At 32.1% G+C, this 25,707-nt stretch overlaps 1 pseudogene; it reads left to right on the top strand.

Annotated features, from left to right (window-relative positions):
- Positions 1-4,123: 4,123 nt before the first annotated feature.
- Positions 4,124-9,574, top strand: LOC120150605 (annotated as a pseudogene).
- Positions 9,575-25,707: the final 16,133 nt, after the last annotated feature.

The raw sequence follows: 25,707 nt of genomic DNA, 5'->3' as shown, positions 1-25,707 counted from the left end.
TATTGTAAAACACCATGAACATTATCCCATGACCCTCCAAAACACAAATCTATCCAAACATGATCAACATTAGATGATTTCATGGTTGTAAATTAATTTACTAAACAGACGAGCTGCGAAACTAAAACCTGTTGCCGGATTGGGAAGGATGTCGTTGGATATAGGAACGGATGTCGCCGGAGAGAGTGATAGATGGAGATGGAATGAGTTGCGATTTAGGGATTTAGTTTATGATTTCAGTGTTATATACCCAAAATTTAAGTGTTGTGATTTACAGATTCTCGTTGCGATTTACGGATTATCGTTGCGATTTACAGATTCTCGTTGCGATTTACGGATTATCGTTGCGATTTACGGATACGCGTTGCGATTTACGGATTATCGTTGCGATTTACGGATACGCGTTGCGATTTACGGATACGCATTGCGATTTACGGATACGCGTTGCGATTTACGGATACACGTTGCAGTTTACGGATACGCGTTGCGATTTACGGATACGCGTTGCGATATACGGATACGCATTGCGATTTACCCATACGCGTTGTGATTTACGGATACACGTTGCGATTTACGGATACGCGTTGCGATTTATGTGTTCGCGTTGCGATTTTCATATTCGCGTTGCGATTATGGAAAATCGCAATGCGAATTTGTACTATCGCATCGCGATTTTCAAGAATCGCGTTGCGATTTTGGAAACTGATTTGCGATTCTGGGGATCGCGTTGCGATTTTTATTTCGCGTTGCGATTTTGTTGGTCATTTTGGCAAATCCAAAAAAAGTTGGTTAAAATCGTATATTATAACTTTTTTTTGGTCACTGAGGCGATTCTCTCTTAAATAAATATGAAAGCGAGATGAATGGATTATTGAAACTGGTTATTGGTGAGGATTAGATCCAATCCAAAAACAACTTGGTGGTAGTGATACAAAGAAGAGTTCTCATTAATCTAAAAGACTACATATAATATGGCATAACTGTGTTTTTATTTATAAAAATGGCTAAACCCCATTTTTTATTTAACAATTTTTACATGGGGAAGGAAGATAAATTTTGTTCTTATTGGATGTTGAACCCACAACCAAAGAGAGATGAGAAGTGTAAACCGAGAGTTTTTAACCACTTGCTCTATATCAGTCTTCAAATATATATAGGTTAACTTGAAACAGACTTATGATTTTATGTTAGGAGGGGATGAATTTATAAAACTTTAGGGGACAAAAATAGATTATCAGTGGAAAATACCAAAATAATATCTATAATATATTAGAATTTGAAATTTTTCAAGAGGCGTTTACCCTCATCCGCCCCTTTCGATTCATCCTTGAGAATAAAGAAATATATTCTTGTATATATGACTATGTAAAAGGTTTATTGCGAAAATAAGTTCTAGAAGCATGTCATATTTTTTATCTAAGTACTTAAAGTATTTTTTTTATCAAAGTAGGTACCTAAAGTATTCACTTTTTTCATCCAAGAACTTAAAGTAGTTTTTTTTGTCAAACTAAGTATCTAAAGTCCACCATATTTTTTATTTAGGTACCTAAAAATTGACTTCTGTCATTGATTGAAAAATACTTTAAGTACTTAAATGAAAAATGTGGTATATTTTATATACCTGCTTTGATCAAAAGACACTTTAAGTACCTAGATGAAAAAGATGAATACTTCAGGTAACTAAATAAGAAAAGATGAATACTTTAGGTCCCTAATTCATTCTTTAGATAAAAAGAATTGTGCTATACTTTAGATACTTATTTTTTTTAGTTAAGCATGCATACAACATTCTATTATATTGGAATAGGTTGATATATATATTGCTATGTACCTATTTTTTTTGTTCAATTACGTACATAAACTTGATTTTAACATTCAATTTGATACCTAAACCTTTTCGGTCCAATTAGGTACTTGAACTTGGTTTTTTTGTTTAAAATTGATAATAAATATGATTTCTTGGTTCAATTGATTATAGTAAGTATCAATTTGAACAAAAAGTCAAATTTAAATACCTTATTTGGACTAAAAAACTAAGTTTGGGTTACGTACTAAATTGAACTTTGAAATCAAAGTTCAACTACTTAATTGAAGACGTGTTACCTTCCTAAGGGGATATGTGATGAAATGGAACATTTAATCAAGAATTTTATCTGGGGTCATGCTGATGAGAAACATGACGAACAAATTTTAGTGATATCTGTAATGATTTTCCCTTTTATTTATAATGAATTGAGATGTTTTGAAAAAATGTTCTTAGCAGTGCTCGCTTCAGTTGTACAATATAGCACACTAAACCCATATAAATAAAAACTATACTTAATTTATTCAAAAATAATATAAATAATAAAATAATATTATAATAATTACTTCAGTCATAATTAGTTATGTACCTTAAATGATTAAAAATTTATTTTTATTATATTTATCGATCATAAATTATTAATTTAATTAAAATTTTGAATATATTTATATTATAAAAAAATAAATTATTAATTTAATTATTAGAATTAATCATGTGCCTTAAATAATAAAGAATTAGTGTGTCAGTTTCACATTATAATATCAATTATCAATTAAAAGTTTACAACTTACAAGTCAGATAAATTTCAAGTTGAATCAATATAGATCGGTTCAATAATAAATCGAATCATTTACAATTTGAGTCAATTACAGACCGGGTAAAATCAGATCTCAGACCGTTTCAAGTCGGATTATATTAATTATTTACCAAACTAATCTCGAGTTTAACTTCATATCAGGTTTGATGCAGGTCAAGTTCGATCATCACATTGTCATTGTAATTCAGATCCAGATCGTTCTCAGTTTGGGTGTATGTCGCGTTCAGATCCAAAATAATAGTTCCAACTCGAATACAAATCAACATCGATTTAAACTAGAATCGATTTCGATTCATCGCCACCTCAAATCACAAATAATTTAGACTCAAATTAATTTCAATCAATTTTCACGTCGGGTCAATTTTTTACATCCCTATATATGAATTCATATTCTAACTCTTTGCTACCCTAGTTCTAAGTTATAAATAGCTCAAGTTCGATTCAAATTTTATGCCCTTTTTTTAATAGAAAAGAAAGGAGAGCTATCTAACTAAACTATAGCAGAGAATACTGTGCAGCAGTATCCACCATCGACAGGTTTGGTCATTCCTCATGCAGCAGACGATCAAGCTCATCCGGTGATCGTTGAAAAAGTCGTGTACCAAAAGGCAAAGACCACGCTAACTTAGACATTTTATCATTTCTTTCTCATGACACGTATCGAAAATTTACTTAGAATGAACACATATATATTAATAATACAAAATTTTCGTATAGAATAAATATAAATAAAATCTTAAAATAAACACAATTAATAAAATAAATAACTAATTGAGCGCACGTGCCCATCCCGAACTAAAAGTGAATCCGCTTGAACAAGGATAGAAACAACCTCTTTACTGTCGGATTCAACAAGAACTTCCCCTTGTGTTTAATTTTTCTATAAATAAATTACTTAAGTTTATTTAATAAACTTGATTATTAAAAAAAAATATAAACCCAATTATGGTATCTAATTTCAAACTCAATCATTTATATTTAAATTCAGACTAAAATTTTGAACTATAATTAGGGTAAAATACACATTCCTCGATGAACTTTCTCTCTCTCATATTTTACTCGCTATATTTTTTATATTTTCAATTTACTCACTCAACTTTTGAGTTGTTCATGTTTTGGTCACTATAAATTATTTTATTATCATTTTTGTATAATGTGACAATTTTTGTTATTATTTTATTATTTATTTTAAGTTCTTTTATATTTTAATAATCATAAAAAATTACATGTCATATCAAAATAATAATAAAATAATTCAGAGTGACCAAAATAGGAGCAATTCGCAAGTTGAGTGAGTAAATTGGAAAACTTAAAAGTAAAGTGAGTGAAATAGGAAAGAGAGTAAAGTTAAATGAAAAATGGTGTAATTTACCCTTACACTTATTAATTATTAAATAAAAAATAAAGAAATTTAATTAGAAACTACTTAAATTTAATCTTAAAAATTAAAATTCGTTTCGTTTAATAATTCAATATAATGGGGTTGTCAACGGAACCAGTTCAGTTTTCTCTTCACGAATCGTATAAATTCCAAAGTCAGGTTGCTCGTTGAAGCTTCTCTTTTGCCTTTTAAGCTTCAGTCTCTAACGATGAAAGATTCCGATTTGTCTTCTCTTATTCGACTCAACATCGGTAATCGCTCTTACGCACAGAATTTTGGTTTTCAACCTCTTCGTCGTATGTATGTTGTGTGTTTTACTTATTCATGTCAATTCTGTGCCAGTTGCTCTGACTTTTTCTCATGGATTCATCGCTAAACAAAAACCCATTTCTTCAATTGCACCTTTATCTTATGTATTGGTTTAATTCAAATTTCAAACACTTTGATTAATTTTCTGAATTGGGCATTTCACTAATTTTATTTTCTGTTTGGTTGCTGAGAAAACGGATGGAAGTAATGTCTGTGTATGGGAACTTGCTGTGTCTTCCTGGGTGTCCAAGTTATAGTTTTAAAAATGTTTTTTTTTTGCTATGCAGTTTTTTAAATATTTAATATAATTTTTTTGTAGCTGATTTAGTTCCGTTACTTTAAAATTCAATTTCTTTTGTTCAACACAAATTTGTGGTCAGGAGGGAAGAAATATTTTACTACTATTGATATATTGACCCGCCGTGAGCCTGATTCCATGCTGGCTGCTATGTTTAGTGGTCGACATACAGTGTGTTATGATGCTGAGAAGGTATATGTACTGTTCTTTTCCCTGGCCAAATACGTTTTCTTGTTTAGTTAGCTTCGTAGACTTTGGGTTTTGTATTCTGCATTTTTCTATGTATATTGTGATTGTGGTCCAAAACAGGAAGTTTTGCATTTTCTATTTGTTTAGTGTTGAGATAATTTTCCAATTATGTACTCACGTTTAAGAATGTAAGAAGATGCTATTTTAATGATGTTTGGTTTTCTTAATTTGAATTTTTTTGGGGGGTTTTATAATCCTATTATGGTGTGTGAATGATGCAATCCATTTGTTTGGTGCCATATAGTTTTTCTACTTTCCAAATAAATGTTTTTGTTTATGGGAAGATTTGATTTTCACATTCATTTCTGTTGATTAGGTGAAGGTTTTGTTAATGTTAAATTTATCATATATGTTTTTTATCTAATGTGCATTGTGATTTTTCTCGAATTCTTGTTTTCATTCCCACTTTCCAAAAGGCTTTGAGTATAGATTTTGAAGCTGAAATTGTAGATTTTGATGAACTACATCTTAAGTATCATTTCCGTATACTTTGAGAGAGTAATGATACTTTGTTCCATTTACCCTATAACATTATTTATTCACTTAAAACCACAAAGGAGGACAAAGTAAAGAAGCTGTCTACATTTTTTATATATTGGAGTTCTCTATGTGAAACAATATTGTTTCTTTACAAATAATCGTATCTCTCAATACTGTTGCAGGGATATGTCTTTGTCGATACCAGTTACTTGTAAGTCATACTGAAATTGCTACTTCAAGTATTCACTTGTACTTTTGTTTGTCATTTCATTACTTTTTTCTTGCCATTTCGTATCACATAAAGATATATCCTAACTGCAATTTAAATTACCTGGTGAAGCATTATAGTGCATTGAGGTTATTTGATTTCTGTTGCTGCTTTTAAGCATTAGCTCAAACGATGTATGGTTTGGGATGTGGATTGTCCTATGCACAGGATTAAATATTACAATTAACGTTTCATTGCTAATGTTCTTATGTCAATAGTTTGTGGAGTGTAACAAGAAACCTTAAAAGTTAGGGTAGTCAGGTGGTTGAGACTTGAGACCGAATTCAATGAGGTTGAAGAAATTTTGTTTTCTTATACTGCATGCATTTAGTTTGTTGTCTTTTTTTGTTCAAAAGGCTCTGATTATGATATTTAAGTTTTATTTTTAAAGGTTGTGATATTTGTTTCATTTTAGTTATATTCATAGAAGGGTTTAGTGATATTTAGTCTAGTGAAGCTCAGTTTAATATACAACCTGTAATGAAAAACCTGATTCCATGCATTGCGGATTTCAAGGTTTCAAGTCTTTTCTAAGTCAACCGTCTCGGCTATTGCTTTGATACTCTGCATGAATCATGATAAATAAAAAAATAACAAAAACAAAGAAAAAACGGAAAAAAGAAGAAGAAAATGCTGCGCGGATCACTTTCATGAACACATACATAGTGATATATTTTTCAGCAAAGTAAAACACATACATGGTAATATATTATATACCGTGCTTCTACTTGTGATCAATTATCTTGGCTTTCAGTAATGGCCACGTGAAACATTACTCTTCCAGTCTCTTACCCTTCGTATACGTTTTGTTCAGAATGTAAGATTATCTACGGAAATAAGACTACGGAATAGGATTATGGTGAAAGTAACGTTACTTTGTTTGGTTCACTTAGTTGGAATGTAAGATTACGGTGCTTGGTTGAGGGAGTGTAAGATCACAGTGTTTGATTGAGTGAATGTAAGATTACCTAGAAGCTTAATTTACTGATAGTTCGTGTCTTATTACTCTTCAAGAAAATCCTTTGAGAAAAAATAACTAAATCGATTAAATGATAAATTGGTCTAAAATATATAATTCTGTTGGTAATCTAAATTACCTAAGGAATATGTGGTTAGGAGATTACACCTTTTATTACACTCTATTCATAATGTGAGATTACGAAGTGCCTTTAATGTTGGCAAACCAAACACTGTAATCCTAAGCCGGAATGTAATCTTAGATTACCTAAACCGAACACCCCCTTATAGTTTGTGTCCTAAGTTGTTGTTTAAGTGTGTTGCTTGTTTCAGGCAGAATAAAATGAAAATTCTCGAAATTTTGTTCAATAACATTATTTTCGTGTATATAATGTCAGGGACTGATAGAAGGAATCAATTCTGTTCTTAATAAGAGGAAGGAAGAAGACTTGTGTGCGGAATTGATGCGTATTGATATCATCAAGTGCATACAATCTGAAAGATTTAGATTTCGAGGAGTTAATCTTTCTGGCCTTGATCTTTCTAAGTTGGTAATTATTTCTGATCCCAAATTTTTGTGTCAAAACTCTTGGTTTTCTACCGAGCAGAATCTTTCAGGATGTGAGACAGACCTGCTAGATATAGCATTTCAGATTTATAATCTTTTTTTAATATTATTATTTAGTTATTTTTATTTGCACAGGATCTTTCATATGTGGATTTCAGCTTTGCCTGCCTTAAAAATGTCTTCTTCTCGTGAGCAAATCTTCAATGTGTAAAATTTCGGGTAAGTCTTAATTACATTTCGCCATATTTCAATTACATGGTCCATTCGTATCCTTGGTACTCTATCCTTTTTACCTGATTGATGGATTATGTTTATTCGCTCCATTCTCGTCACAGGATGTGGATGCCGAGGGTTCCATCTTTCACAATGCAACCTTGCGTGAGTAAGATACTCAGCTTTTTTTCGACTGTTTGCATTGTCTTGTGAACTGTGTTCTCAATGGTTTTATTTTCGCCTGGGGAAGGTGTGAATTTACTGGGGCAAATTTTCGTGGGGCTTTACTAGCTGGGGCTAATCTTCAGAGTGCAAACCTTCAAGGCAAATCCTTACCACCGTTTTACAGTTTGTAAATTTGTTACTGCTTATTTCTGTGATTTGAAATATTGATATATCTTCATCGATTTCAATGATGTAGATGCTTGTTTGATAGCTTGTAGCTTCTGTGGAGCGGATCTCCGTTCTGCACACTTACAGGTGACCATTAAATTGAATATAATGTGCATATCTTATCTTATTATTCATAGCCTTGTTGGAATATTTTCTTGAAATATTTTGATTGTTTGAGCCCAAGTTACTGGACTAAAGAATGTCAGATATGGATACATTCAATTTTTTCTAAGTTTTCTTTTTCATATAGTTTTCATGCTCATGTCCAAATGTGTCCCAGATTAGTGTCAAATAGGGGTGTGCAGATTAACCTGTAACAGTTAATTGGTATAATTGTTACATTTTACAGGTTAATTAACTGAACCGTTAAGGCTAAACAGTTTGGGTTATCGAACTGCTAAAAATAACAGTTAACGGTTATGGATCTTGATAAACGGGTAACAATTGGTTATCCATTATTAAATTATATATATATTTTTAAGGGAAAATAGAAGTATAATGGTTGTTTACTGTTTGATAAACATTTGTCTTTTAAACGTTGAAGGTGTAAAAAACTACTGTTATTTGCTGAACTTTGTTGTATGATTAATGATGATGTATTTTGTATTGTGTTGGAACTTTGAACTAATACATTAGTATGTAGTATGTAGATGTACTGATTACTATGTACTTTTTTTGAACTAATTATGGAGTTTCTGTTTAGAATTTCCTTATTGAAGTGTTTATTTCTGAAAATTTTAATATAATATTTATTGGAGAGGTAGTTTCATTATGCCTAAAAAACCAATGAACATGTGAAAAAGAAATCTGTAATAAGTTATAGGTTACTCTGTAACCCAACCTTAATAACAGTTAACTGTTAGCGGTTAATCGTTTCTTAACCGTTAGGTTACGATTAGCAAAATTCAATGGTCACTATAACGGTTAACCGACTGCAACACTCCTAGTGTCAGACATAAGTACCTTAGGGAAAATGAAAGTCTGTAACATAAGTTTGACTTAGAATGGCATCCTTTGGATTGAATGATTAAAGTAGATTTACATATAATACCATTAATTCTTCTTGAGTAAGGATGGATGATTAACCCATCTTTTTAATATTATATGCGGTAACAGAATATCTGGTGAAATTTGCGTAATATAGTTGATAATTTTGAATGACACTGATGATTCAAGTGAGTTAAATTCATGTAATGTCAAAGAAGAAAAGGAATTTCTTGCTTCGCTGGTTTTTTCTATTATACGCTAGTTTCTTGACTAATTGCTGTTTTCTGCCTGGCCTATGCTTAATCACTGGATCATTTAGTCTGCTGATCTTACTGATGCCAACTTAGAGGGAGCTAATCTTGAAAGAGCCAATCTGAAGGTAACTCGACGGGAAATTCCGGGATTTAGTTAATGCATGTTCATTCATTCTTGTCTCGAATCCCATTAACTCGAGCAAGCTTGATGATTGATAAGGGAATTTGAATAATGGTTAATTCTTTTGTTCTTTCCATTGACGAACGATCAGTATATGTTTGTCAGGGTGCAAAATTAAGCAATGCTAATCTGAAGGGTGCGAACCTCCAAAGGGCTTATTTACGACATGTTAATCTTCGTGATACAGTAAGTGAATCTTTAGAATTCATTTTTGACATGGATCAAAGTGAAAGTATATTCTCATTTGTTATATAAATTTGGTTTTCATCAGCATTTGGAAGGTGCAAAGCTTGATGGTGCTAACTTGCTTGGAGCTATCAGGTGATGATTTGGCGTTATGAAATGTTTGTGAAACTTCACTTGGATTGCAATAAAGATGAAGGTGAAAAACGGGAAGAGTATTCAATCGAATCGAGTCGAGTTGGACGGAAAAAAATCGACTTAGTCGAGTTTATGAGTACCATTTTATTATATAAATTTTATTTGAAAATCTTTCAAGTTGAATAAAGTTTATGAAATTTGAGTAGAATGAATCATATATATTTGTTTGAGTTTTAAATCAAATTTAAAATTTAAATGTGATATATTTATAATGCTATAGCACTAATTGATTCTAATTTAAACAACCCCCTCTAACTATAATTTCCTTTCAAATTATACATTATATGTTATTTTTTTAAGAATGTATTTTAAGAACAATATTGATGAGAGTAGAAAGAGTTGAAAAATTGATAAAAATGAAGAATATATAAAGAGATGTAGTCAGATGATCGAATTGAATAACATAAGAAGTTGGGAGAATAAATTATAAAAAAAAGAGAAAACTTATTGTCAAAAATAATAAATGAAGTGTTTTAAAGCAGTGAAAGAATGTGGTTTAAATTTGGTTAAAAAGGGTAAACTGCATAAGATACCATTGAACTTTAGGTGTTTTGTTTATGCCATTAAACTTTCAATTTTAAAATTATAGTATTGAACTTTGATTTTCGTTTCAGTTATATTATTGGGTCGTTAATTCGTTAACGACATGATAATGTGACTGATGACTGCTATCGTAGACACCGTATCAAAATGAAGTAATTTTGATATGGTTATTTTGATGCTCAACACAACATCGTTTTATTGAACAAAAAGGTTAAAGTTAAATTACTCTTCACGAGGATGAAACTTAGATCACTTAAATCCAAAGCTTAGACTTGACCTCTAATAGGTTTTACAAATAATTGAAATTTTGATAAAATTCGATTTAGTCCTTTAATTAAAAAATCAATTACACTTCATAAAACCATATTTAAAATTTCAAGATTATTTATTATCGTTTATAAAATGTTTATTTTACATTATCTCAATTTTTTTATTTTCCAGAAATTACATGTATTTACCTGATTGCAGACTTAATTCTATTAACCCAAAATCCGGGATGTTACACGAGACATTGTCTTTTTTCACATTCTTCCTTATGCGAGAGATAGGATCAAACAAGAGTTTGATCATTTGAAGGAGAGTCTTATTTCACAAATTAAGTACAACTTACTCTCAAGGAGGACAATGACAACACTTCTTTACATAAGCTCCAACGATTGCCAAAGAAATCGCTAATATCATGATTTCCAGAGTTATCCTTTTATTCAGGATCGTTAAAGAAGCTACATATGATATTGCAGTCGAATCACCTAAAGAAATTATCTGTTTATGCATCACCAGGTAAAGAACACCATTAGAGAACCTTGCATGAATCTGGTTTGGTTGACAATCTTCTGAAACCGGAAATTCTTATTCTTTTTAATCTATCTTCATCCATTCGACGTCCACCAATAATTACTAACATCCCAGAACTTCTAATTTGAACTTTCAGTTGCTGTCTTTTGAATCCTACAATAATTATCACACTAAATTTTGATCATTTGAAGGCCATTGATGGAAATATATGGCGTAATAATGACAAAATTTGTATCCCACGTTTGCATAAATATCACTTTGCCCCTTATTTTTTAGAGCATTTTAGCCTCCAACGTTTCAAGTTTTTGTCAAATAGCCTTCGTTGGATGGAAATATTTAGTTGACTGACGATCATCACTTCAGATGATACGTCACGTGTCACGTAATCAGTTAAACAAATGTGAAAATGTCATGTCAACAATCTGTGTTATTATTAGTCAACTAACAGTTTCTATCGAACATGGGTTATTTTGATAAAAAAATTAAAATATTTGGGACTAAAATGTTCTAAATATATAGAAAACAAAGTGATTATTTGTGCAAACGTTGGATACTAATTTTATCAATATGCCGAAATATAATACAAATATGTAACTATTTACAGGGAAGATGGACTTCAAGGGCAGCATTCTTTTGATCCCTTTTCCACTTGCACAAAGGCTCAAAATCTTCATAAATTGTTTCCATGGAAGCCTGCATCTTTCTTCTTCTCCTTTTGCTCCCTTTTAGAATTATTTAGAGCTATGAATATTTTGTTGGTAATGCTCAATCCCACATAAAGTTGGAAATACTAGTGGAAATGATATTTAAGGTTTACATTCTCCATTCCATTGTTGAGTGATAGAGAACAAGGCATGGTAATACGTGTCTTTGACACGTCCACACGAATAATATATTTTTAGAGAAAATTCGTAAGGAATTTTTCTCTGAAAGATTAAATGAAAAAATGTGAAAGATTCATCTGGTATTTATAGGCTACTGAGAATTTTAAAGTTATTTTCCTAAATTAAATCAGAACTTAAGATGTATCTGGACTGATTTCCAGCTTTGTTCATGGGAGAGACAAACTGTTAATATCAGGAGTTACAGGAGTTATATGATTTAATTTCAGGAGTTATAATTGTTGAGTTTTTATGCAATGAACCTGGACTCTTTTTGAGATGGATTCATAAAAAATATTTTAGGAGTTACAAAAGGGTTTAAATTCATAATTAAAATCAAATTTAATTTGATTTTATTGTTGGACGAATTTACCCTTACTTCTAGCCTATAAATAGAGAGCTAAATTCAGCTTCTCAACTCACTCTCAACATTCTGAATTCACTCTCCAAGTGTTTTCTAAACTTGTTCTCTGTGTGCTTTCCGATCAGAAGTGCAATACCACCAGCAGTCCACTCTGATTTTGGGTGTACGAAATTTGGAGCGACCGTGTTAACTTCGGGGGACGGTCCGCCTACTGCAACGATTACACACATCGGGAGGAATTCGTTTCTAAGGCAGTCGTTAATACCACGACATGGTTAATCGGTTCTTTATTTATATTTTTCAATATATATTTTTCCAGTCAATGTTAATGCATCGTTTTGCAGCAGTCTATTTTACCAAGAATTTAGAAACTCATTCCAAATATTGTTGCAAAACTCATTCGAACAACTAATGAAGAAGTTGTTGAACTTGATTGAGAATACTGATGGTGTTCAGAAATAGTCATGAATTTCAAAATGGTTGAAAGAAAATGAGAAGTCTCATTGGCAGGCTGGAAAAATTCGTAAGTTACAAAGGATGCTATTATTAAAGGTAATAATATTATATCCTTTATAATTAAGTATATGTTTCCTAGTTTTAATTTAATGTTATAATGTTCTTTAAAGCAATTTGATAAATGTTTAACCACATGGAATTGCTTTTAAAACATTAAAACAATGGAAATGATTACTTACGGTTTTTTGGTATTTGAATTGCAAATATGATTTAATATGTTTCATGGGGCCATTAATTGATGCAATTATAATTACTAATGCTTTAGGAAGGTTACAAAACGTATAGAACGTTTTCCCTTACAAATATCAAATATTTTTTTTTGATTCGGTTAACTAGTAAAATATTTGAGTAGACAATTCATATTCTTTGAATTGTTTTTAGCTTTATGACAATGGTAAAAACTTATTGCATGCTTAATTGAAATAATAAATTCTTTGGACGGTTAATTTTGTGGAAAAATTAATAACTGTTTCACTATTTGGAGATGTTATCGTAGTAGATTAATTATAAAATGCAATTGATTTATTTGTTTTAGCCATAACGGTTTTTGTAATGATAAGGAAGGATTTTGAATTTTTTGATTTAAAAAAAATCATTAATATGATATTAAATTATAGCATTTGAAGTAGTTTTATGGTTATTTAAATCAATTGTAACGGTTATGACTTTAAAATTTGTTGGTTAAAATACTTTAAAGTTATGCATGATTACACATTTATTGATGGGGGTTTCATGACATTTAATCTTATACTTGAATGTTGATTGTAGTCATTATATGATATGTTTTAAGTTTCAATAGTAGATTGAACGATTTATTAAATAGCTATATAAATATTAGTTAATAGCTATATAAATGTTAGTATTTTTAAACGTTTATTTTTGAAACTTGCATGGTATAATCAAGAAGTGACATAACTATAATGTTATGAACATTGACATTTTGATATGAGAGATAATGCATGTATGATATTTGTTTCATGTGGAAATATGAAATTATTTATTCCCGCGTGGGGTAATATTATATTGTTCCTGAAAACTAAGTTGAAATAAATGTCAACTCTCTTGTCATACTAATAATTTCTTTTGAGAAATTTATAAAGATAACAAAACGGTAGCAATTTTGAAGAATCATGAAGATGATGATTTTTGAACGAGAAAAATCTTCAAATGATGATGCAAAGAATGAAGTTGCATGCATGGTGAGAATGAACAAGTCTATTTGGAAATTATGATTCTACCTGCGAGGTCAGACTATTTAAATTTGTTACTTATTAATGTATGTTTATAATGATGCATAAATTAGATTGCATGAGCCTTTAAGATATTCTTTAAAACTCAGTGGATGCTATGAAATGAGATAAAACCACTAGTAAAGGCTAAGGTAGTACTACTAAGGCTCAGGTGCTAGTGTGAGGCCAAAAATATATATGCTTAATAAGATACTATTGTGAGTAAAAGTATCAAGCATAATTCTTTAAGAAAGCCTTAAGAAAGAGAAAATCTATAAATAATTTATTGGAAAATAGTGTGATGAGTATGAAAGTGCATGTCTAGGATTGGTTCTATGAAGACTTGGTACTTAAGCGTGCCTAGTGCACCACCTCTCTTTCATAGAAACCTACCTGGTGCATTGTTCATTACTATGCTCACTATTCCAATTTATAAAATACTATGACAAGATAAAAACTCTTAAAACTTAGTGCAGAAGTTAAAAGAGTAGAGATTAATTTGGTTGAGTGGAATACTAAATTTAGTCATAGTAAATAAAATATATGATGATCTCTTTAAGGCTAATATGTTGAATATCATGAATGACGATAGACTCTATTGCTACTAAAAGTGTGTTGTAGCTATTAAATCTCTAAGTGATTTTCCTAAGTAGAGGAAAGAAAAGAGATTATCTAATTCATAATGGTTTATGCATTTTAATCTTAATGATTTGTAACTTCTCAAAACTTTGAGAATTATGTGTAAACAAAACTTGAGTTTGTTAAAATATAGTTTTATGGCTAAAACTCATAACAAACTTTACTCTAGTATGAGTGAGTATTTGTTTACACGTTTTACAAGACACTTATGGATATCCTAAAATGTTAGAAATGTGGGAGTGTCTTAAAATGTAGATTAAATGCATAAACTTAAATAGAAAATATTCTATCAACTTCTTCTAGTATTCCTGCTAGGTCTTCTCAAGAAATTGATTTCGAGACTAGAAGAAGTAAAAGGCTATTTGGACCAAATTTTATCACTTCCTTTATTTCTGAGATAAATGATTTAGACTCTCTTTGTGATCATATAACTTAAATATTATAAGAGGATCCTAAAAGGTTATAAGATCTATCGATACTAGTTCTAGAAAAGCGCTATTAATGATGAACTAGAATCGATAATGTCTAATCATACTTGAGAATTAGTTGACTTGCCTAGAGGATTTAAACCAATATGTAACAAATGAATCTTCTGGAAGAAAATGAGACCAGATGGTTTGATCCAGTGGTATAAGGCAAGACTAGTTGTCAAAGGGTTCACTCAAAAGTTTGTTTTAGACTACTTTGATCCTTACTCTCTCGTTATGAACATCTCAATGATCCGTGCATTATTTGCACTAGTCTCCATTCATAAGTTGCAAGTACATCAAATAGATGTTAAGACTGCATTTTTGAAAGGAGATCTAGATGAGGAGATCTATATGAGAACAATGGTACAAAAAATTTCATAAAACTATACTTAGTTTTGGTTTTGTTGTGAATGGTTTGGATGCTTGTGTGTATTCGAGGATGTTTGATACTGATTGCGTCATCATAAGTTTTGTATGTTGATGACATGTTGATTTTCAGTTCTAACATTGAGTCCATTAACACAACAAACGGTTTCTTGTCCACTAAATTTGAGATGATGGATATGGGAGAAGTTGATGTAAACTTAAGAGTCAAAATTACTGGAAATGGATTTTCTTTATGTCAAGCACACTATCTTGAGAAAGTGTTAAAGAAATTTGACAGTTTTGATGTCGTCCCTGTTCGAACTCTTGTGACACTAGCATATATCTCTTTAAGAATAAAAGAAGTAACGTTTCCCAAACAGAATATGCTAAATTAATCAGAATTTTAATGTTCTTAAAGAACTATACTCGTCCTGATATTGCTTATGCTGTGAGTAGACTAAGTAGATATACTCATAATCCGAGTAGTGAACATTGGATTACTCTTAGACGCTTACTGAAGTATCTTAAGTGTACTTTGGATTGGAAACTTGAGTTTGTTGGCTATCCTGCGGTACTGAAAGGATATTATGATGCCAACTGGGTTTCTGATAATGATGAGGTAAGCTCTACGAGTGGGTATGTTTTTACTTTAGATGGAGCAGCAATCTTGTGAAAAATCATCAAAGCAGACATGTATTGCTCGTTCTACCATGGAGTCAGAGTTTATAGCTCTTGACCTAGCTGGGCAAGAAGTCGAGTGACTTAGAAGCTTGTTAGCAAATATTCTGTTGTGGGGAAGAGCGACTCCTCCAGTTTCATTGTTGTGTGATTCACAAGCTGCGATATGTGTGGTTAAGAACCAAGCTTACAATGGTAAGAACAGACACATTCACATAAGACATGAATCAGTTAGACACTTAATAAAGAATGGAGTGCTCTCTTTAGAGTATGTAAAGTCGGAAAGGAACCTAGCAGATCCACTTACCAAAGGGTTAAGTTGGAAGCTGGTCCTAGATTCGTCGAGGGGGATGGGTCTAAAGCTCATTGGTTGAGAAATTCATGGTGGATACCCAACTTAGTTATCTATGTTCCATGTGGTCAAACGAAACCATGGAAAGACTCATAGTGCACATTCCTACTGCCTATCCCTATGACAAATAATATGCATGCCCAGGATGAGCTTAAGTGCTTTTAATAAATTCATAGCCCAGGCTTTGGGTGGTCTTAGTGAGAAAGACTTGATGAATTTACTGATTTTGGCTGAATATATATTCTTAATAAGTTCATAACCCAAAGTGAGTGGGTAGTCCTAAATGAAAAGGAAATGATGAACTTACCGACAGAAAGGTTGAGTTTGTTAAACTCTTAATAAATTCAAATCCAAGTATTTGGATGGTTCTAGTGAGAAGGACTTATTGAATTTACTGATAATTGAGGATGAATATTTATTCTTAATGACTTCTTAGCCCAGAGTTTGGGTGGTTCATTAATAATGAACTTGAAAAAAGTCATCATACCCTTTATGAGGTTGAGCTATTATAAAAGCTCTTAATTATTTCATATCCATTTTAAGGGTGGTTTATGTTGAGATAAACTTGATGAAATAACCTATGTAAGTGAGAAGGGTTAGCCGCCTTCTATGAAAAATGTTGGGCCAGTTTTCTAGCACACTTACTAGAATCCTGAGGTAAGATGGCCAAATATATACTTTTGTATATATTTATATATCTTACACATCGAGGACTCAGGTGGATGAAGGGGTTAGTTGTGTGTTATGAGTTTACCCCCATCTTAGAAAGTTCTAGACTAGTTTCACTTATCTAAGAGAAGGAATGCTCATCATCACTATGTACTAGTTCCAGATACGTTCACTAGTGCTTAAGCAACTAATCTCGCTATTGCTCTTCTGGAAAGATTGTTTTCAAGTTTTAGAAGAATTCTTTCGCATTAGTGGGGGATTGTTGGTAATGCTCAATCCCACATAAAGTTGGAAATACTAGTGGGAATGGTATTTAAGGTTTACATTCTCCATTCCCTTGTTGAGTGATAGATAACAAGGCGTGGTAATTCGTGTCTTTGACACGTCCACACGAATAATATATTTTTAGAGAAAATTCGTAAGGAATTTTTCTCTGAAAGATTAAATGAAAAAATGTGAAAGATTCATCTGATATTTATAGGCTACTGAGAATTTTAAAGTTATTTTCCTAAATTAAATCAGAACTTAAGATGTATCTGGACTGATTTTTAGCTTTGTTCATGGGAGAGACAAGCTGTTAATATCAGGAGTTACAGGAGTTATATGATTTAATTTCAGGAGTTATAATTGTTGAGTTTTTATGCAATGAACCTGGACTCTTTTTGAGATGGATTCATAAAGATATTTTAGGAGTTACAAAAGGGTTTAAATTCAGAATTAAAATCAAATTTAATTTGATTTTATTGTTGGACGAATTTACCTTTACTTCTAGCCTATAAATAGAGAGCTAAATTCAGCTTCTCAACTCACTCTCAACATTCTGAATTCACTCTCCAAGTGCTTTCTAAACTTGTTCTCTGTGTGCTTTCCGATCAGAAGTGCAATACCACCAGCAGTCCACTCTGATTTCAGGTGTACGAAATTTGGAGCGACCGTGTTAACCTCGGGGGACAGTCCTCCTACTGCAGCGATTACACACATCGGGGCGAATTCGTTGCTAAGGCAGTAGTTAATACCACGACACGGTTAATCGGTTCTTTATTTATACTTTTCAATATATATTTTTCCAGTCAATGCTAATACCTCGTTTTGCAGCAGTTTATTTTACCAACATATTTTAAATATATATATATATATAAAAGTATATATGAGAATGATTCCTTTTTGGCTTTCGAAAGATTGGGTTCCTTCTTAAGCCTTTACTACTAGCATGAGTACTCTTTGAGAGATTCTGAGTCGGGGAGTTGGGGTAAATTGTGGTAAGGTTGCAAGACATGAACTAATAGAAGTTGATATATGCAATAATTAAATTAGATCTTTTATACAGTTGTCTTTCAATTTAGTGTAATTTGTTTATAATATTATAATTCGAACTTCAAATATTATTAAAATATTTAATATTATATCCGGTTAGACCGATAGATGGTAATTTAATCAAATTTTAAATTATTTTTTTGTATAACCACCCGTATCCGATTTATTAATCGACAATTCCGGGTCAGATGTTACAGAGGTAAGGGTGACCCTTCTAATCTTGTTTTCTTAATTCGTAAACATCGATGTTTGAACTCTTGACATTGCTTAAGAAAAATAATGTTTCATCCTACTAGATAAACTCGTAAAAAGATACTCTTTGCGATATTATGTAGCTTTCTAATTATTACGTATCGTGGAAGCTCGAAGTTGTTTTAGGAGTTATATTATAACTCTAGTTTTTATAGTTAGTAATTTTTTTCATCTCTAACAGGTAAAACTCTAGTATATTAATACAAATTGTAAATTGTTTTTTTAAAGGAAAAAAAGGGGAATGAGGAAGAATATTATTTGGTGTGCATATTTCTTTTACTAGTTACTATAGTTGTTAGTTTATATTAACTTATGTCACTATAGTTTTATTAAATATAAAAGGTTGCAACTCCTGACATAAAATTCTATGTCCGTTCCTGGTCATAATAGAAGTTAAAAATATCTTTTAAAAATTAATCATCCAATCAGTGTTTGACACATAGGTTAAATTTTTTATTTTCTTTATTTTTTAAAACATAAATTTCATAAATAAATAAAAAAATTGTAAACTTTTCTATTATACACAAAATACTCCACAATTCATAATACCTTAATTTCCAAATCTCTAAATTATAATTTCCTATTTAATCGGTGACAAAGGGGTGACCGACAGTAAAACCTGACGACTGATGGATGAGTTTTGATGACGAAAATGATAATGACAACCAATGGAATAATGTGATGACAAGTTTTCCGTTGTATCTCGCATTTGTCTTTAAGGGGAATGTCTCAGGAACGGCGGGTTAATATACGGCTAATATACGGTGTTACCGGATATATTAAAAGATATTTAACAAATTTGATTTAGCGCTACCGGAAATGTTGACTAATAATAATGTAGTAGGTCTAAGTCATGAAGAAATATTAAAAAATTGTGCAACCGGCAAACTTAACTTGTCGGCTCGTGTCGATCCAAATTAAAAATGTATCGATCCACAACGATATAACAGGTAAAACTATGACAAAACCAGTATTGAAATGATAAAACCGGTAAATTGGTACCGAATATATTTAAAGTGTCAGTACTTTAGTATAAGGATCGACACTTCGTTAATTTAAAAGAGAAGCAGTTTTAGCGCCTATAAAGTGTCGATACTTTCAAAAATTATATCGATCAACAACGATATAACAGGTAAAAATATGATAAAACTGGTATCAAAATGATGAAACCGATAAAATGCTACCGGATATATTGAAAGTGTCGAAACTTTATATAAGGATCGACACTTTGTGAATTTAAAAGAGAAGCAGTTTTAGTGCCTATAAAGTGTCGATACTTTAAAAAAATGTATCGATCAAACAACGATATAACAGGTAAAAATATGATAAAACCGGTAAAATGATACCGGATATATTAAAAATGTCGATACTTTCGTAAGTACGTGTAATAAATTATTGATACTTTCAAAGAAATACGTAATTATCCTTTCGAAAGTATCGACACCTGACATAAAAGTATCGACACTTTTGTATTTGTATCGATTAAATATAAATAACATATCCGATGAAAATATAAAGGTCATAGCTAAATATCCTCTGAAAATAGATAGAACGGACGAGTTTTTGAAATCGAAGCGTAATTGTTGCTGCATTTTAGAAGGCGTTTCTAAAGCAAAGTTTGTTTATTTGTTGCTGCAGTCGAATCGAAAAGTATGTCGTCGAATCCCTAATTTTTATTATTACAGTAATCGCGATAGGGTTTTTATGTGTTGTTTAGGGTTTTGGAGTAAAGAAGCATTTGGGACCGATTGCAGGTAGAAAGTGATATTCAAAGAAAAATATAAATGTCGATACTTTTATTAAATATTATAGGTAGAAAATGATATTATAGGTTGTATAAATGTGCCGACACATTTTGTAGTGGCCATTCAAATTCTTTTGAAGAAAACCATTTTACCACAAGAGTAGTTATCTATATTTGTATATTGAATAAAGTGTATGTAACAAAATAATTTGATTTACGTAAACTGATATATATAGGCCAGGAAAAATGGAGTCGATGGGTTGGAAAATTGTTGGTGGCGCATATGACTTTGAAATTGAGGCCGAGACTCGAAAGCAACCAAAGGCTGGATATATGTACTTCTAGTAAGTATCAATGTCTTTTTGTTATTATTGTTGAAATGGTAATTGGATTAAAGTATCGATAAACTTTAAATTGATTACAAATTTTAAATGTTGACAGTATGGCCGAATGCAAAAGGATGAAGGAAGATGGCACACAGAGCGGTTCGGTATGTAAAATGAAATTGACATTGAGTATTATTTAGTGTTAATGTATTGATTAAGAAACGTTTATGTTTAATATTAGGTGACAAAAGATGTGAGGTCCAAATGGAATTCGATGAGTGATGCTGAAAAGGAACCTTACATCACACAATCAAGGAATGATAGTAAATAATACAAAGAACGGAGGAAAGCACATGAAAATAAGGTATTCATTAAACTTGTAAATACGTTGATACAAAATACATAAGAACTATAACATTATATATTGTTAAAAAATGTAGGAAGTGTCGACAATATGCAGCATTAAAAGGGTGAATTCATTAATTAAACATCTTAAGGAGAAGGGTCAGTTGAATGTGCTGGGAGAAATAGGTTTTGGATCGTTGGTAGGAGTAAGGGATCGACCTATTCGGAGGGAATTGTGTTGATCCTTGATGGCGCAATTTGATGTCAGACAATGTATTACTAAGTATGGTGATTTTTCATTTCCTCTCGGGATCCCATGTGCTGCAGCCGTATTGGGAGTAGAAAATAAAGGCAAAAGTGTTGTAGAAGTCTGTAAGAGTAAGGACTGGAAAGCACTTGCCTCCAAATATGGTTTGAAGCAGAAGGTGACATATGCTGAAATTGAAGAGGAAATAAAAAGTGGATCTTATGGGGGGATGAGTTGAAGGCCAGAGTTCTATTATACCTTGTCGGTATCTTTCTTTGTCCAACGGGTGATGCGTCAACGAACAAGGAATATATGAAGCTCATTTGCGATGAAGGCTTGAAGGGTGAATTCAATTGGGCTGAATATATCCATTCGAGATTGATTGAATCAATAATCACCTTTAAAAAGGGCAGCCAGAGATACCTCAAAGGGTGCATAGAAATCTTAGAGGTAAATGAGTTGAATAATTTTTTTGTGTTTTTATATAAAATGATAGTATAGTTATTATATAAAAATATAAATTTTATTATAAATGCAGGTTGCACTGTTCGATTTTTGGTTGGGCTGTGAGGCAGTGCCGGCTTATGAAAGAACCGGAGTGGCACACATCCGTGCATGGGGGAAGGAAGAGGTGGTTAGAGTGATGGTGAAGTTGAAGTTGGATAAAGCGAAGAAGCAAGAAAGGGTAATAAATGTAATTAAATAATATTAAGAATATAATCAATGTCTTAATATTGTAATTTAATTTTGAAGGTTATTGGCAAGAATGTAGAGGAGCTAGTGGAGGTAGAGGAGAAGAAAAGAGAGATGGTTGTATTGGGGGATGACGGTGAGGGGGACGACGGTGAGGGAAAACAGAGTAACTTCGACATTTTGATGTCTGAATTGGCTGATATCAAAAAAATCCAATTTTGTATCATGCAAAGACAATCAAGAGTCGAAGAGAAACTTGATAGAGTCGAAGATACACTTGAGAGGCATAAGGGGGTAGTGGAAGGAAAAATAGATGGAGTGGTGAAAGAAGTAGAGGTGTTGAGGGGTGAAGTCGTGAAAGAAGTTGAGGTGTTAAGGGGTGATCTTAAGATGGTGACGGGTGAAAAATTTGAGGGAGTAGTGAAGGAGGTTGTGGAATTGAGGAGTGAACTTACGGGGGTGAAGGGGGTGGTTGATAAATACTTGGATGAAGGAGATCAATTGAAGGGTGAAATAAAAGAGATGAAGAGCTATGTAGAGAAAAAATACGATGAACTGAAAAAATATTAAGAAGAAAAGAGGGAGGAGGAAGAAGAAGAGATGGAAGAAATGAGGAGGAAGGAAGTCGATGTCATTTATACACCGGAGAGTGTTATGGCAGCAGATTTGGATTCGGAATGTCCTGCACCCCAGAAGAAGAAGCAGAAGGTAAGTTGAATAAAATAAAACTTAATTTGATATTTATTATGTTGTTGTGACAAAAATTTGTATGCAAAATTGTAGGTTGAAAAAGCGGATATTCCAAGCGGAATTGATGACATCGAAGCTGCAATTTGTGATTATTTATGGAATAGTGAGTTAGAATTGGGGTAAGTGAAATATATTGCTTTGTGAGTGATATTTAAATATTTCATGACAACATATTAATCCTAATGATTCATACAGATATTCTATAATCTCAATGGGAAATCAATTCACTACTGTATACGACGTTGCAACGTTGAAGCCTACGGAATGGGTTGGCGGTGTGGTAAGTAGAAAGTATAAAATGTTAAAACTTATTGAATATGTTCTGATTGTGTAATTAATTTTGTTAGGTTATTGATTTGCTCGCCAGGACAGTATGCTACGATTCTCAAAAGTCACTCCGGAGGATTGGTTACCTTCCATACCACTTAGCGGTGAGTTAAATTAATAAATGGAGATAAGTAGTGTTATAGACGGTAAATTAATAATGTTTGTTGCGTAATTGCAGCATCAGGCGTTGGATGCCAACAGGAAAGAAAGTGTTGAGAGTATTGCTACCTTCTGGGGTCCCATATTGGATAACTATGTGAAATTCACCGACTGTGAGAAGGTAAGACACCATACCAATTGTAAATGTTGTTTTCGGATATAGAATGTTGAATTTTGTCAAATTGGGTGTGAAATTTGTTGCAGATCATGATCACAATAAACTACCATAATTCACATTGGTATCTGTTGGTGTTGGATATGGTAGATCGTGTTGCAACAATATATGATAGTATGTTTACATCTGAAGCAGCTAAACAGAGAGTGAAGGATGCTAAGAGATTGGTATGTATGTATGTATGAAAGGACATTATGTAAATTATAATGCATAACTTTTTTGGATCATAACTTCTTCTTTTTTAATGCAGATTAAAATATTAGATTTTTATAATAAGAAACGCATTTGGGTTGAATACTGTGGATCTCTATGAAAGTTTCCCTTGAAAAATTTCAAATTTGTGGAGCATAAGAAGAATAAGCAATTGAATAGGTATGAGATGTTATCATAAATAGAAAGCTTAATTTATGCAGGATTCATCATAATTGACATGTGTGGTTTTCAAATTTTGTAACAGACATGATTGCGGCATGTATATGATGATGTGGATGGAATCGATCGGTTCTACAGGGGCAACTGGTGATTTTGTAAGTGGAAAGAAAAAATTCGTTTGTAGTAAAATTGTTAAATGTCGTAGATTGAATGTTGTAGTTTACAATACTTAACGTTCTGACAATTTGAATATAGGTTGTTGGAGAGTGGGATCGATCGCGAATATTAAATGATCTAGTAAGCCACAATCAAATTCAACGAAGACATGTGATAACAAAAGCTGCCATGAGACATAAGAATAACAAAAGGATGCAATGATGTAAATGTAGGGTTAATTTTGTATTAGATTTATAATTTTGTATATGAATGTAATTATGAATGAGATGAGAAAAGTTAGCAGTAGGTTATTGTACAGGACATGTTTCTTATACACATTAAGAGTCATGTTGATACTTACTATATATGGCGGTTGTTGTCTGTATTATACCAAATGTCATCATAATTGTCATCATGTGCGAGACTGAATGGCCATTACATATTGAGGGTATGTACAATAACTACAAAATTAACTTTAAAGCAAAAGGTAAATTTACAATATGGCAAATAGGGTGCAACCATAAAGTGTCGATCCCAGAAACATAGAAACCCGTAAGTATAATGTAATAGGTAATTTTTCAATCTAACTGGTATAAGTATACCGGATTTATGAGAGAATAGGTGTAATATATGTATCAACACTTTTTAATTTTGTGTCGATACTATTGGTCCAGAATGAATGGCAAACAGGGTGCAACCATAAAGTGTTGATCCATATATAAAAGATGTTGATCCCAGAAACATCGAAACCCATAAGTATAATGTAATATGTAATTTTTCAATCTAACCGGTATAAGTATACTGGATTTATGAGAGAATAGGTGTAATATATGTATCGACACTTTTTAATTTTGTGTCGATACTATTTTTAAATATCGAGTGTTTTTCCCCCGTTCATTATATTATATATAGTATACAAACTCTAAATCGACAAACCCTAAACTTTTACTAAAGGCAAGCATGCAGAAGAAAACTCTTCCTATCTGAAGAATACTAGCGTTATCATAACAGTGACGATCATATATTCAGGTAAATGTATCGATATTTTATGGGTTTGATTGATTTCTATATTGGAGTTTTTTTCCTGAATGTTTGTGTTCCAATTGTAATAACAACCAACCAAAATGGCTCCAAAACGTCAGCGTCAGAAGCGCGGTCTTTCTCAAAGCTCTTCTCAACCCAGTTCTTCTCAACCACAACCTCCTCCTGAAACAAACGATTCTTCTGAGGAAATCAGGTCCTTTGAAACTCTGAACTTTAGATCCAATATGGAGAAACAAAGATGGCAGACGAGTTTTAAAGTAAAGAAGATTCGTCCCGAACGTGTCATTGACCTGGGATTCTTGTTTGATGATAAATATGCATTTAGTTTTAAATCCACATTTAAATCTTGGGGTTGGCTTGAATTCCTTGGTGTAGAACCAAAATATTACCCCAACCTAGTTAGAGTCTTCTACAACAATGCTTCCTTACAGCACGAGCCTAATAAGACTAATATAATAGGAATTAATACACATGTCATGGGGAAGGATATATATATATATCCGGAAACTATTGCGGAGGGTTTAGGTGTAGCGAATAAAGGGGATTCAGATGAAAATGATGTAGATTGGTTTACAATTAAACGGGTTGCTAGAAATAGCCCAATTCACCTAGATGTAGAGGCGAGAGTGTTTCACAAAATGCTCACATGGTGTATCCGGCCTAGTGGGGGAAAACATTCAACGCTTCGAGACAGCGATTATTGGTGGATAACAAAGTATAAATCCAAATCCAAAATGGCTCCAAACATTGCTAAACTCATA

The sequence above is a fragment of the Hibiscus syriacus genome, unplaced genomic scaffold (genome assembly GCF_006381635.1).
Source record: "Hibiscus syriacus cultivar Baekdansim isolate YM2019G1 unplaced genomic scaffold, ASM638163v2 tig00111022_pilon, whole genome shotgun sequence".
Classification (NCBI taxonomy): domain Eukaryota; kingdom Viridiplantae; phylum Streptophyta; class Magnoliopsida; order Malvales; family Malvaceae; genus Hibiscus; species Hibiscus syriacus.
Note: the sequence above shows the minus strand (reverse complement) of the source record. Positions and strands in the feature narration are given on the sequence as shown.